This window comes from Pristiophorus japonicus, chromosome 12 (genome assembly GCF_044704955.1).
Source record: "Pristiophorus japonicus isolate sPriJap1 chromosome 12, sPriJap1.hap1, whole genome shotgun sequence".
NCBI lineage: Eukaryota > Metazoa > Chordata > Chondrichthyes > Pristiophoridae > Pristiophorus > Pristiophorus japonicus.
Window position 1 is genome coordinate 182,484,082 of NC_091988.1, and position 14,458 is coordinate 182,498,539.

The 14,458-nt window shown below is 48.8% G+C and overlaps 1 protein-coding gene across 3 annotated transcripts in view; it reads left to right on the top strand.

Moving 5' to 3' along the window:
* The first annotated feature begins 10,580 nt into the window (after positions 1-10,580).
* Positions 10,581-14,458, top strand: part of LOC139277585 (phosphatidate phosphatase LPIN2-like) — a 102,804-nt gene continuing 98,926 nt past the window's right edge. For 2 of the 3 annotated variants that reach the window (XM_070896257.1, XM_070896258.1), the window contains exon 1: positions 10,581-10,698. The gene's annotated coding sequence lies outside the window, so the exon portion shown is untranslated. The remainder of the gene's footprint in view (positions 10,699-14,458) is intronic. The other variant, XR_011596113.1, reaches the window with a different exon arrangement.

The following is a 14,458-nucleotide window of genomic DNA, read 5'->3' on the forward strand; positions in this document are numbered from 1 at the left end:
AGTCTGCTATCTGCTGGAAATTCAGGGAGTTCCTGTTCAAAGATTTCCTCTGTGGGAACAACCGGCAACAACTTTGCCTCCACTGATCAGCACCGAGAACCAAATTGCCTTCTCAATCTTTTTGTTATAATCCACAATCTTTCAGTCAGCCGTAGGTTAGAGTATGATGGACTCATTTAGTACGATGAATAATTGAAAAGGAACTATGTTTCCACCCTTCCGGCAGCATCAGAGCAGAAACAGTCAGCTGCCATCTAGGTCAGCTTGCTGTCTGCTTAACTTAAAATGTAACCAGTGCATCCAGCTGCATGTGTGTTTTGATATTGCAATAATAGTGATTTAACATGTTTTTAATAAAAGCGCTCTTGGATTAGCTCATTTGCAATATCTTTGTAAAGCTGACAAACTGCAGCCAGTTTGTGTTTAGTAATGGGGAATGTGTACAGTATGTGCAATACACACTTGATATGGCAAATGAATGTGTTATTTCCACAATTAATCACATCAGATTGCTACGACCAAGATCACTTCATTTTTGAATATTTGATCAATACGTTTCAGATTAAGTTTAACGAACTATGCGGATTGTGTTATGTCTTTAGATGCTCTGATAATGACTCCACGAGGCAAAGTATTGCACTTGAGCTGTAGTGACCTTAGTCTGTTTAATATAACTCCAGAGTGAGGATGCCACATGGTAGTCTCCCTTTTATACCTGGGTACCTGTGGTGTACAGGTGACTCCTGGGCCTCCACCAGTTGCACCCTCTGGTGGTGCCAGCATAGTGTATACAGTGTGAATGGTACTTTTAGTAAACAAGTCTCCATCTTATGCAACTAAACAGTGACTACACAGAGAATATATCTATAGTATACATATATAACATCACTCTCCCCCAAGTCTTTTGTGCCAATACCTTTGCACTATGTGCTCTGGCTTAGCTCTCCCCAGACTTAAGTGCCAATAGCCCTTGCACCTTGGCTGTGCTTTGGCTTGGTTCTTTCCCTGTTAACCCCCAAGTCCTTATTGCCACAACGTTGGATGGTGTTCAGGCAGCCTGGTGGTGGTGCATTGCCCGGTGCTGGCAGTGGGAACCCGGTTGACTTGAGTTGCCCGCTCTCGGGGCCTTTGCCATTGCTCCTAGCGTCGAGCATGTTCACAGATGCCTGTGACCTCCCTGTTCTCTCCTTGCGCCCTGGGTTGCTGCTGCTCCCAGAGGAGCAGTCATCTAGCAGTGCACAGGAAACTGCTAACTCGCATGCCTGGGCATTATTTGGTTTGGGATCCTGGCTGGTCCCGGTCCCAATTGAGAGAAACGCCACGGGTGACCTCTCGCTCCTGGATGACCCCTCCCTCCTGGGCGTAGCCTTGGCAGCGATGGGGTCTGGGGGCTGCGCCTTAGCACAGTTTTCTCTTTCAGGCTCGTGGCAGTTGGTGCCATCGGGTGCCTGAGAGGTGGCAGGGTATTGATACCAGTGCCGTTGCCCTCCTGAGATCGCTTGCTCTCGTTTGTCTATTTTGGCTGCTTTTGGCCACAGTCCATGGTGCATCACCCTGGTCCCAGGGGCGCAGACTACAGCATCAGGTAGCCCGCTGGAGCTGTGTGCTTCCGATGGATGTTTGCCCGCTACATAATCAGAATACAGTTGAAATCCAGCATTGCACAACATTTCAAAAAAAGCAGCAAACCTGAGGACTGGGAGAATTTTGTAATGCAGCAGAGGAGGACAAAGGGTTTACTTAGGAGGGGGAAAATAGAGTATGAGAGGAAGCTTGCTGGGAACATAAAAACTGACTGCAAAAGCTTCTATAGATATGTGAAGAGAAAAAGATTAGTGAAAACAAATGTAGGTCCCTTGCTGTCAGATTCAGGTGAATTTATAATGGGAAACAAAGAAATGGCAGACCAGTTAAACAAATGCTTTGGTTCTGTCTTCACGAAGTAAGACACAAATAACCTTCCGGAAATACTAGGGGATCGCAGGTCGAGTGAGAAGGAGGAACTGAAGGAAATCCTTATTAGGCGGGAAATTGTGTAGGGAAATTGATGGAATTGAAGGCCGATAAATCATCGGAGCCTGATAGTCTGCATCCCAGAGTACTTAAGGAAGTAGCCCGAGAAATAGTGGATGCATTGGTGATCATTTTCCAACAGTCTTTCGACTCTGGATCGGTTCCTATAGACTGGAGGGTAGCTAATGTAACACCACTTTTTAAGAAAGGAGGGAGAGAGAAAACGGGTAATTATAGACCGGTTAGCCTGACATCAGTAGTGCGGAAAATGTTGGAATCAGTTATTAAAGATGAAATAGCAGCACTTTTGGAAAGCAGTGACGGGATCGGTCCAAGTCAGCATGGATTTATGAAAGGGAAATCCTGCTTGGCAAATCTTCTAGAATTTTTGAGGGTGTAACTGGTAAAGTTGACAAGGGAGAACCAGTGGATGTGGTGTATTTGGACTTCCAAAAGGGTTTTGACAAGGTCCCACACAAGTGATTGGTGTGCAAAATTAAAGCACATGGTATTGGGGGTAAGGTACTGACGTGGATAGAGAACTGGTTGGCAGACAGGAAGCAGAGAGTCGGGATAAACAGGTCCTTTTCAGAATGACAGGCAGTGACTAGTGAGATGCCGCAGGGCTTAGTGCTGGGACCCCAGCTCTTTACAATATACATTAATGATTTGGATGAGGGAATTGAGTGTAATATCTCCAAGTTTGCAGATGACACTAAGCTGGGTGGCGGTGTGAGCTGTGAGGAGGATGCTAAGAGGCTGCAGGGTGACTTGGACAGGTTAGGTGAATGGGCAAATGCATGGCAGATGCAGTATAATGTGGATAAATGTGAGGTTATCCACTTTGGGGGCAAAAACGCGAAGGCAGAATATTATCTGAATGGCGGCAGATTAGGAAAAGGGGAGGTGCAACGAGACCTGGGAATCATGGTTCATCAGTCATTGAAAGTTGGCATGCAGGTACAGCAGGCGGTGAAGAAGGCAAATGGTATGTTGGCCTTCATAGCTAGCGGATTCGAGTATAGGAGCAGGGAGGTCTTACTGCAGTTGTACAGGACCTTGGTAAGGCCTCACTTGGAATATTGTGTTCAGTTTTGGTCTCCTAATCTGAGGAAGGACGTTCTTGCTATTGAGGGAGTGCAGCGAAGGTTCACCAGACTGATTCCCGGGATGGCAGGACTGACATATGAAGAGAGATTGGATCGACTGGGCCTGTATTCACTGGAGTTTAGAAGGATGAGAGGGGATCTCATAGAAACGTATAAAATTCTTACGGGACTGGACAGGTTAGATGCAGGAAGAATGTTCCCAATGTTGGGGAAGTCCAGAACCAGGGATCGCAGTCTAAGGATAAGGGGTAAGCCATTTAGAACTGAGATGAGGAGAAACTTCTTCGCTCAGAGAGTTGTTAACCTGTGGAATTCCCTACCGCAGAGAGTTGTTGATGCCAGTTCTGATACGTCCTTACTATACAGTATAAATGCTCACAAGGCCCATGCTTGAGAGAAGGTCAGTCTGTGACCTGTCCTTTATTCCATAGCACTCAAGTGCAGGAAGTGGGTGGAGCTTCGCCTTTTATACCTGAAGGTCAAGGTTAGGAGTGTCTCCCACAAGTTCATCACCTAGTGGTCAGCGTTCTCACAGTGTACAATTTAGGTCAGATTATACATGGATTACAATGCTGGTTGAATACATGACATCACCTCCCCCCCCCAAAGTCTTATTGGGATCACAGGTTGAGTCTCTCTGGTGGTTTATGCTCCCTTGTAGAGCGTCTGAGTTGGGGCTCCGGTTGTTGGGCGCTGGCCTGAGTGTCTGCTGTTTGCGGTGCCTCAGGCCTGTCCGGACTGCCCACCGTGACTGGGCTCTCCTCCATTTGGTTCCTGTGTTTGGTCACCTGTGGTGGAGTGAACTCTACATCGTGTTCTTCCTCTGCTTCTTCTATGGGGTTGCTGAACCTCCTTTTTGTTTGATCCACATGTTTGCGGCAGATTTGTCCATTGTTAAGTTTAACTACCAGAATCCTATTTCCCTCTTTGGCAACCACAGTGCCTGCGAGCCATTTGGGATCTGCAGCGTACCACAAAGCCCTAGCAGTGCCGTACGTGATGGGGGAAAAGATAGAAGGCGAATTAGACCGCCTGCTGAGGGAAGGCATCATCTCGCCAGTCGAATTCAGTGACTGGGCGAGCCCGATTGTGCCGGTGCTCAAGGCGGATGGGTCGGTCAGGATATGTGGCGATTACAAGGCCACCATCAATCGGGTGTCACTCCAAGACCAGAACCCGCTACCGAGAGCGGAGGACCTCTTTGCGACACTATCCGGTGGCAAACTTTTTTCAAAATTGGACCTGACCTCAGCTTACATGACCCAGGAGCTGGCGAGTGAGTCGAAGAAGCTGACCACCATCACGACACACAAGGGGTTGCTTGAGTACAACAGATGTCCGTTCGGGATTCGCTCGGCCGCCGCGATCTTCCAACGAAATATGGAAAGCCTCCTCAAGTCGATTCCAGGCACGGTGGTTTTTCAGGACGACATCCTCATTACGGGTTACGATACTGAAGAACACCTCCACAACCTGGAGGAACTGCTACGCAGACTGGACCGGGTAGGGCTGCGACTGAAAAAGGCGAAGTGTGTCTTCCTAGCTCCAGAGGTAGAATTCCTGGGGATGAGGGTAGCAGCAGACAGGATCAGCCCTACTGCGTCCAAGAAGGAAGCGATCCAGAGAGCACCCAGACCCCGTAACACGATGGAGCTGCGTTCATTCCTGGGGCTCCTGAACTATTTTGGTAACTTTCTTCCCAAATTGAGCACGCTGCTAGAGCCGCTACACGTGCTCCTACGCAAAGGTCGCGAATGGGTCTGGGGGGACAGCCAGGAAAGGGCTTTTAATAGAGCACGCAATTTGTTATATTCCAACAATCTGTTAACGCTATATGACCCATGTAAGAAACTTGTGTTAACATGCGATGCGTCGTCCTATGGTGTCGGGTGTGTGTTGCAGCATGTCAATGCCAAGGGTCAGTTACAGCCGGTAGCTTATGCCTCCAGAAGTCTGTCCCAGGCAGAAAGGGGCTACGGGATGGTAGAAAAGGAGGCGCTCGCATGTGTATAAGCGGTAAAGAAAATGCACCAGTACCTGTTTGGCAGGAAATTTGAGCTGGAGACAGATCACAAACCCCTAACTTCCCTTTTGGCCGACAACAAGGCCATAAATGCAAATGCATCGGCCCGCATACAGAGGTGGGCACTCACGTTAGCCGCCTATGACTACACAATTCGGCACAGACCGGGCACCGAAAACTGCACCGATGCACTCAGCAGGCTCCCACTGGCCACCACTGAGGGGGCTACCGAGCATGCTGCTGAGATGGTCATGGCTGTTGAAGCTTTCGGAAGCGAAGGCTCACCCGTGACAGCCCGTCAGATTAAAGTCTGGACAAATAGAGACCCGCTATTGTCTCTAGTCAAGAAATGTGTCCTGAATGGGGACTGGGCAGCCACGTACAGGGCATGCCCTGAGAAATTTAAACCATTTCACAGGCGCAAGGATGAACTCTCGATTCAGGCCGATTGCCTACTGTGGGGAAACCGCGTAGTCATGCCCCAGATGGGCAGAGAGGTGTTCATCAGAGAACTCCACAATGAGCACCCGGGCATTGTCACGATGAAGGCAATTGCCAGGTCACACGTTTGGTGGCCAGGGATAGACGCAGATCTGGAACTTTGTGTTCGCAGGTGGGCAATGCACCCAGGGAAGCCCCCCTTAGACCCTGGCCATGGCCCGCGAAGCCTTGGTCATGCATCCATGTGGACTACGCAGGTCCTTTCATGGGAAAAATGTTTTTGGTTGTAGTAGACACCCACTCCAAATGGATCGAGTGTGACATTTTAAATTCAAGCACATCCTCTGCCACGGTAAAAAGTCTACGGGCAATGTTCGCCGCCCACGGTCTACCAGACATCTTGGTCAGCGACAATGGCCCATGCTTCACAAGCACTGAATTCCAGGACTTCATGGCAGGCAATGGAATTAACCATGTTAGAACAGCACTGTTCAAGCCAGCCTCAAACGGCCAGGCAGAACGAGCAGTGCAGATAATCAAACAGGGGATGCTCAGAATCCAAGGGGGTTCCCTACAATGCCGCTTATCACGCCTCCTGTTGGCCTACAGATCCCATCCTCGTCGCCACTGATACGTCCTTACTATACAGTATAAATACACACGAGGACCATGCTTGAGAGAAGGTCAGTCTGTGACCTGTCCTTTATTCCATAGCACTCAAGTGCAGGAAGTGGGTGGAGCTTCCCCTTTTATATCTGAAGGTCTAGGTTAGGAGTGTCTCCCACAAGTTCACCACCTAGTGGTCAGTGTTCAACTTAGGTCAGATTATACATGGGTTACAATGCTGGTTGAATACATGACAAGTTCATTGGATATATTCAAGAGGCCCTTATGGCTAAAGGGATCAAGAGGTATGGAGAGAAATCAGGGGAGGGGTACTGAGGGAATGATCAGCCATGATCTTATTGAATGGTGTTGCAGGCTCGAAGGGCCGAATGGCCTACTCCTGCACCTATTTTCTATGTTTCTATGTTTCATTGCTCATTGTAGATAAACTGTAGCTCCGATCGCAATTGCCCGACTTTTCTTTGTTTATTACATGTATAAAACTCTGATCATCAATTACAAGCTTTACATTTAGCTCACAGTTGTTATTACATTGTGTGAGAATGTGGGACTGTCCCTTTAAGTGTGGTGGGTTGCTGGTTTCCTTTAAGAGAGCCTTGCTATCTTTACCCCAATCCTCTTCTTCGCTTGGTACCACTTGTTGCTCCATCAGCGCTACACCTCGTGGTCTGGCCGCCGTCTTTCTTCCATCCATTATGTCGGCTGCTGCGATCCTCTTCTCCCTGGGTTCTGCTAGCTAAGCTGGGAAGTCGCCTTTGGGTCCGATTTTCTCCCTCTGGAGTCCTGCCACTGGAGCCCGGAAGCTACGTTCGGGTCGTCTCAACTGGATCATTTCTGCGCAGTCGTGCTGAGCGGTCTGTGCCTCGTATACTGTGCTGGTCTACTCTCTGGTGCCGGATCCAACATCAGGTGGGGGCTTGCTTTGCCTCTGAGCACGGGAGACGTCGATCGCTGGAGGGGCGAAATCTTCCCAATGTTGGGCAAGTCCAGAACCAGGGGTCACAGACTAAGGATAAGGGGTAAGCCATTTAGGACCGAGATGAGGAGAACCTTCTTCACCCAGAGAGTGGTGAACCTGTGGAATTCTCTACCACAGGAAGTTGTTGAGGCCAATTCACTAAATATATTCAAAAAGGAGTTAGATCTACTCCTTACTACTAGGGGGATCAAGGGGTATAGCGAGAAAGCAGGAGTGGGGTAATAAAGTTGCATGTTCAGCCATGAACTCATTGAGTGGTGGTGCAGGCTCGAAGGGCCGAATGACCTACTCCTGCACCTATTTTCTATGTTTCTATGTTTCTTCCATGCTCCAATGGATCTTCTCCATCCACCTTCTTCCAAGTAGCGTTGGGTCCATCACCTGCAACAATCCACAGTGGTAACTTGTGCACCATGCCATCATGGAGTACCTTAACACTTCCACCACCAACGACTGGGATGAGTTCACTGGCGTAGGATGAGCAGCTTTGCTTGAACCGGGACCAACTTGGGTCGTTCAATTTGATTGTCTCATAGCCTCTCAAAGGCTTCTTGATTCATTATTGACTGGCTAGATCCCGTGTCCACCTCCATGAAGACTGGAGCGCCGTTTATCTTGACTTCCATTCTCAACGGGGAACATTCTGTGGTGCAGGTAAACATTCCATATACCTCATCGTGGGGCTGAGCTGCCTTTCTGACCGCCTCTTCATAATCCACGCTGGATTCATGGCCCTCTGCAGACTCTTCATCAACATGGTGAGTCCTATTTCTTTTACACATTCACTGGAGGTGGCCCTTTGTGCTGCACCCTTTGCACACATAGTCCTTAAAACGGCACTGGTGAGCCCAGTGTTTTCCTCTGCAACGCCAGCATGGTGCTAACCGATTAGCTCCCCCCTCGATGGAGTCTGAGTTAAGGGACTTTGGGGCCTGTTCTCTCTCCCCTGAGGAGATTCACGTTCTACAGTCCAGCCTCTAAAAGGTGCCATTCTGTGTACAGTACTTGCCGGGTTTGAGTCCTGAGGATGAGTCATTCGTCTAGAGCCGCAGGTCGAGGTCATGAATGCCTGGCTCACGGTGATGGCCTTCTGCAGTGTGACTGTGGTATCCACAGATAGTAGCCTGTGAAGAAGCCCCTTGTGGCCGATTCCGATGAAAAAGATATCCCGCAGTGCTTTGGTGAGGTGTTCGCCGAAATCACACAGTGCCGCCAGCCTCCTGAGGTCTGCAGCATATTACGAGATTTCCGTCGGTGGGTGTAAAACCGGTGTCTGGCTGTGAGGATGCTCTCTTTGGGTTTGAGTTGTTCTTGGATCAGCATTACAAGCTCCTCGTACGTCTTGGTCGTTGTCTTCGCTGGTGCCAGCAAGTCCCTGACGAGGCCATAGACGGTGGGCCCACAACTGGTGAGCAGGATAGCTCTGCGCTTATCAGCCAGCGTGGCCGATCATCATCTGCCAGGCCGTTTGCTGTGAAGATTTGGTCGAGCCTCTCCACAAAGGCGTCCCAATCATCCCCATCGGCAAACTGCTGCGACGTACCAAAGTTAGCTATTTTTGCGTGAAAGTCCGTAATCTCGTCGCCAATTGTTATGTCTTTAGATGCTCTGATAATGACTCCACGAGGCAAAGAATTGCACTTGAACAGTAGTGACCTTAGTCCGTTTAATATAACTCTAGAGTGAGGATACCACATGGTGGACTCCCTTTTATAACTGGGTACCTGTGATGGCAATCCGAGAGGCGGGAGTTCGTGGTCGAGAGGCCTATAAAGGCCCAGAGGCATTGAGAGGTGGCGGCAGTCCGAGAGGCGGGAGTTCGTTGGTGAGGCCTATAAAGCCCCAGCGGCAGAGAGAGGTGGCAGCACTCCGACTGGCGGGAGTTCGTGGTCGAGAGGCCTATAAAGGCCCAGTGGCAGCGAGAGGCGGCGGCAGTCCGAGAGGCGGGAGTTCGTGGTCGAGAGGCCTATAAAGGCCCAGTGGCAGCGAGAGGTGGCGGCAGTCCGAGTGGCGGGAGTTCGTTGGTGAGGCCAGCTGGTGCAGCTTCAGCGGGGAGGCAAAAAAATAGAAAGAAATTGAAAGGTGACGTTTCCCTTTATCCACCCTCTTCCCCCCAGCCTCTCTCACTCTTCCCCCAGCCTCTCTCACTTGCGGCCCCAAGGCCCTCCGAATCCCCCCCCCCCCCCTGGCCGCCCACTGCCGCCCGGGACTCGTGGCTCATGGGACGCTAGCTGCCCGGTCGGAGGCTCGCAGCTCAGCAGGAGGCCCAGTCGGCTGGAGGATCAGCAACCCGCCGCCATCGGGCACAGGCCAGCCAGTTGGTTGGGGGGTGGGGGGTGGGGGGACGAGAGTCGGAGCCTGAGGCCCTGCTTCTGGCACCACGTGGGTTTGGCCGGGACGGGGGAGCGGGTGGGGGGCAGAGCTTAACAGAGGGCAGGGCTTGTCGCCTGTCGGTCAAAAAGTGCAGTGTGGACGGGGCTAGACAGACGCCTGTCTGTCAAAAAAAGTGCAGTACAAATAGTTAGTCCCATAAAAGGAAGAAATACTTGCATTTATATAGCGCCTTTCACGACCACTGAACACCTCAAAGCGCTTTACAGCCAATCATGTACTTCGGGAGTGTAGTCACTGTTGTAATGTGAGAAATGTGGCAGCCAATTTGCGCACAGCAAACTCCAACATGTAGCAATGTGATAATGACCAGATGATCTGGGTTTTTTTTGTTCTGTTGATTGAGGGATATATATTGGCCAGGACAATAAATGCAACTCTTTTGAGTTTACCTGAAAATAAACATAAACATTAAACCGTGCCACCCGCCTGGGTGACACAGCAGACATTTTCAAGGCCCCCTTTTTTTTTCCCTTTTTTTGGGTTTTTTTTGGGGCGCTAAAATCAAATTTTTTCCAGTGCCCCCTACAAAAGGGGAGGGGGACACTAAAAGCACCGGCAATTAAAACAAATTAAACTTTAAAACGTAAAATCAAATTAAAATTTGGTTGCCGGGCGTGATGATGCACTCCAGTCCCTCCGGTGCCCACCTCTCGAGGACAATAAATGCAAGTCTTACTTTTGTCTTTCATGTGCAAGCAGTTGTTTATCTAATTTACACAGTGCATTTAATTTACTTCTCCCTCTCCCCCCACTCTGCAAAGCTCTTGTTGTATTATTTAACTTGGTTGGCTCCAGCTGTAAGATGTGTCCAGGAGTGACAGAGCAGGGTGTGACGCTGAGCCAACGTGATGACGTCGCCGTGGCGCCGTTGACGCATACGCGTTGAGCTTGGTGCCGCTGACGCATGCGCGCTGATGCCGGTGTGGTGGTGCTGGAGGAATGTTATTTTGAGCTCGGTTCCCCCGCCCCCCCCCCCCCCCCCCCTTTCCCGGCGGCGGACTTTGGGCTCCTGTCGGTCGCAGGACACTCACTCACACCTTCTGTTTCCCCGGTGGCGGCCAGAAGCGCGCCGTCCAGGGAACTTTCCTCGCCGAGGTGTCGCTTGCTTGGCGGTAAGTGCGGCAACTTGGTGTCCTTGTGTTTTTTTTTACCCTCCCCAGATGTCAATAGGCACAAAGTGCAGCAACATGGAGCCGGCCAGAGTGCAGGCCTGGGGAAAGGGAGGAGGTGGAGAAGGAGGGCTTTCTGTTCTCTTGTGACCAACAATCTTCCATGGGTTCCTGGATAACCCCTGGGCACTTCATGTTGTGCCAGGTAGCTGGAGTGCTGGCTTGGTGACTTGAGTGCCAGTGGTGCCCAGGTAATGATATTGGCGCTGGTCACTTGGCTGGTCAATGTGATGATACAGATGTTTGTGGCCTGGGCGCTGATCTTGGCATTAGTGGTGGCACAAGTGGGTTGGCATGTTCAGGGAGGAAGGTTGTCGCCCAGGGACTTGGTGGCGTGATGGGCAGTCATGGTCCAGGGTCCCGGTGATCTTCTGGTTTGGTGCTTGTGGCTGTGTTTGATGCTTTTTGTTGTAATTTGTTCCTGGGATGTGGGTGAATTTGGCAATGCTGCATATGTTGCCTATCCATAGTTGCCTGGAGTTGGGTTTTCTCCTTGAACTGTTTGTCGTCCTTGTACTTCTGGTGCCCCCACAATGGTGTCAGGTAGGGAATTCCATGTAATTGACCAAGTGACAATGAAGGAACGGTGATATATGTCTGAATTGGGATAGAGTGAGACCTGGAGAGGAATTTGGAGTCACGGGTAGAAGGAGCTGTTGAAGTTCCTGCACTGCTTCCTGTAGATCATACGTACTATAATCACAGTGCACTAGTGGTGGTGAGGGTTGGTATTGAATTCAGTGTCGCAGAAACTGATCAAGAAAACTACTTTGACCTACATGGTGTTGAGCTCTGCAGTACTGTTATAGCTGCACCCATCAGTTGCGTGATGAGTCCGTCATACTCTTGACTTGACCCTTATTGATGGCGGAGAGGCTTTGAGGTGTTAGCAGTTTGTGCTACTCATTGTAGAGTACCCAGCCATTGCCCTTCTCTTGTGGCCATGGTGTTGATATATCTGGTCCAATTAAGCTTCCAGTCAATGGTGAGCCCCAAGGTGTTGATGGGGGACCTGGCAATGGTGGTGTAGTCGAAGTTTACGGGAAGATGGTTGGGTTTTCTTTTGTTCACGTTGGCACATAAGTGCTGAGTACTGACCATAAACGTTACCTGCCACTTATCAGCCCAAGCCTGGATGTTATTCAGGTCCTGCTGTAAGCTGGCATGGCCTGCTTCATGACGTGGTGATGGATAAAGTAGTAGTCTAGTGCATTTGCGTGATGATGAGGACACTTATTTCTGTGTCAGTCAGTGCATTTTCAAAGTTGCTATCTTTAAGCTGTACAGACTTTGATCCTACGTTACAGAAGGGAAAGTTGGCTGGGTTTCCTGATTTTAATTGCTATGCAGTGATCGCTACTGGGTGAAGATGAGATCAGTTTTGGTTGTGATGCCCATGCGGTCAAATAGCCTGACAACAGTCACTCTCAAGCCTTATTTGTGAATAATAGCTTCTTAAATGGGTACTGTACTTTAGTATGAATAATAATTTACATTTATATAGCACTTTTAATATGGAAAACATCCCAAGGTGCATAACAAATATAATCTTTGAAAAATTGACACTAATAAAAAGAAAGACTTGCATTTATAAAGCGCCTTTCACGACCACCGGACGTCTCAAAGCGTTTTACAGCCAATGAAGTTCTTTTGGAGGGTAGTCACTGTTGTAATGTGGGACACTGAGCCCAAGAAGGAGTTACTAGGAGGGGTGACTAAAAACTTGGTCAAAGAAGTAGATTTTAAGGAGAGTTTTGAAGAAGAGAGGTGGAGACAAAATGGGAGGGAATTCCAGAGCTTGTGGTCTAGCCGGCCGAAAACACAGCTGCCAATTGTAGGTTGTTTGTTTTTCACTCTACTTTGATTCTTAGACCTCGGAACTTATAGTGGGAAAGGACAACACATGGCACAAAATTTAGGCTTAACCAGCATCAGTTTTATTACGCAACAAAAAACGACTAGAACTACAGGACTCGACTGCTGAGAGAAATTGACTTAAGACATACAATCACCATTGCTGTCTGTAGCTATTGTAGATTGTGGTCTTTGGTTCTGTGACCGGTTGGTTCTTCTGTCCGTTCTCTGCAGTGCTGTTCCTTTCGTGTCCTTCTCTCTCTGTTTATCCTTCTTCGTTGTTCTTCCTCCTGCTTCTGTGTCTTCCTTTCCGTGCCTGCTTGTGTTTCTGTGTTCGTATATTTATATCCATAGTATGAATAAGTTTCCCGCTGGGCAGGGGTCCGATTAATGCGTCTGGATCCATGTGGTGATTTGTTTAATTGGCTGTGGTGATGAGTTTGAATGGCTACTAATTTGCACACGGAGTCGACAGTGAAAAAGATAACTCCTGAATGCCCTGTTATCCAAAAATGTGCATTTCGTTGGGTCCTTTGTAGTCCTGGTTTCTTGCAGACTTGTGGGGCCCAAGTTTTCACACGATAAAAAACGGGCGCCCCTCCGAGCTGGGCACCTGTTTTTCGCGCCTAAAACGGCGCCAGAAAAAAAACTCGCGATTCTGGAGAGCCCTGCAGCTCCTTGTCTGTTTGGTGTGGCGCCCAGGGGGGCGGAGCCTACACTCGCATCGATTTTGTAAGTGGGAGGGGGCGGGTACTATTTAAATTAGTTTTTTTCCTGCCGGCAACGCTGCGCGTGCGCGTTGGAGCGTTCGCGCAGTGTGAAGGAAACATTGGCACTCGGCCATTTTTGTAGTTCTTTGTAGCTGTTTAATTTTTGAATTTTTTTTAATAAAAGCACATTGTCATCAGCACTGAGGCTTCCTGCAGCCTTCTCACTGTCTCTCTCCACTCCCCCCCCCGCTGCGTTCGGGCGGGCGGGCCCGCACTCCCTCCCTCCCGCCGTCGGGAACGAAAGAACGAACTTGTGAGGCTGGCTGAAGCACTTTCACACAGGTAGGAAGATGGTTTATTTAATCTTTTCTTTGCTTATAAATGTTTATTCAGGTTGGATTTATTTGTTTTAATATTTGTAGAAGTATAAATAAGGATTTATTCTAGAATTTAATGACTTCCCTTCTCCCTCCCTCCCCCCCTCCCCCCCACCTCGTTCTGAACGCCTAATTTGTAACTTGCGCCTGATTTTTTAATGTGTAGACAAGGTTTTTTCAGTTCTACAAAAATCTTCACTTGCTCCATTCTAAGTTAGTTTGGAGTACGTTTTCACTGTGGAAACTTTGAAATCAGACACGCCCCCTTTTGAAGAAAAAATTCTGTTCCAAAGTGGAACTGTTCTACCTGACTAGAACTGCAGAAAAAAAAAGTGGAGAATTGCGATTTCTAAGATAGTCCGTTCTCCACCAGTTGCTCCTAAAAATCAGGCGCAAATCATGTGGAAACTTGGGCCCTTATAGTGGAAGCAAGTCTTCCTCGATTCTGAGGGATTGCCTATGATGATGATGATTAACCCTTTCCCTTTGCACAATATTAGATCTAAAATAGCCTGCTCCCTCGTTAGTTTTCTAGATCAGTATGTTGAGGAACCATTATGTATCCATTCCATGAATTCATCCTCCACATTATTTCTGCACATTTGGTTTGCCCAGTCTATATGTAGATTAAAGTCCCCCATGATTACCATGTTACCCTTGTTACATACACCTCTAATTTCCTGATTTGTACTCTGCTCTACATTACAAAAACTGTTTGGGGCCTATAAACAATTCCTACCAATGTTTTCTGCTACTTGCTGT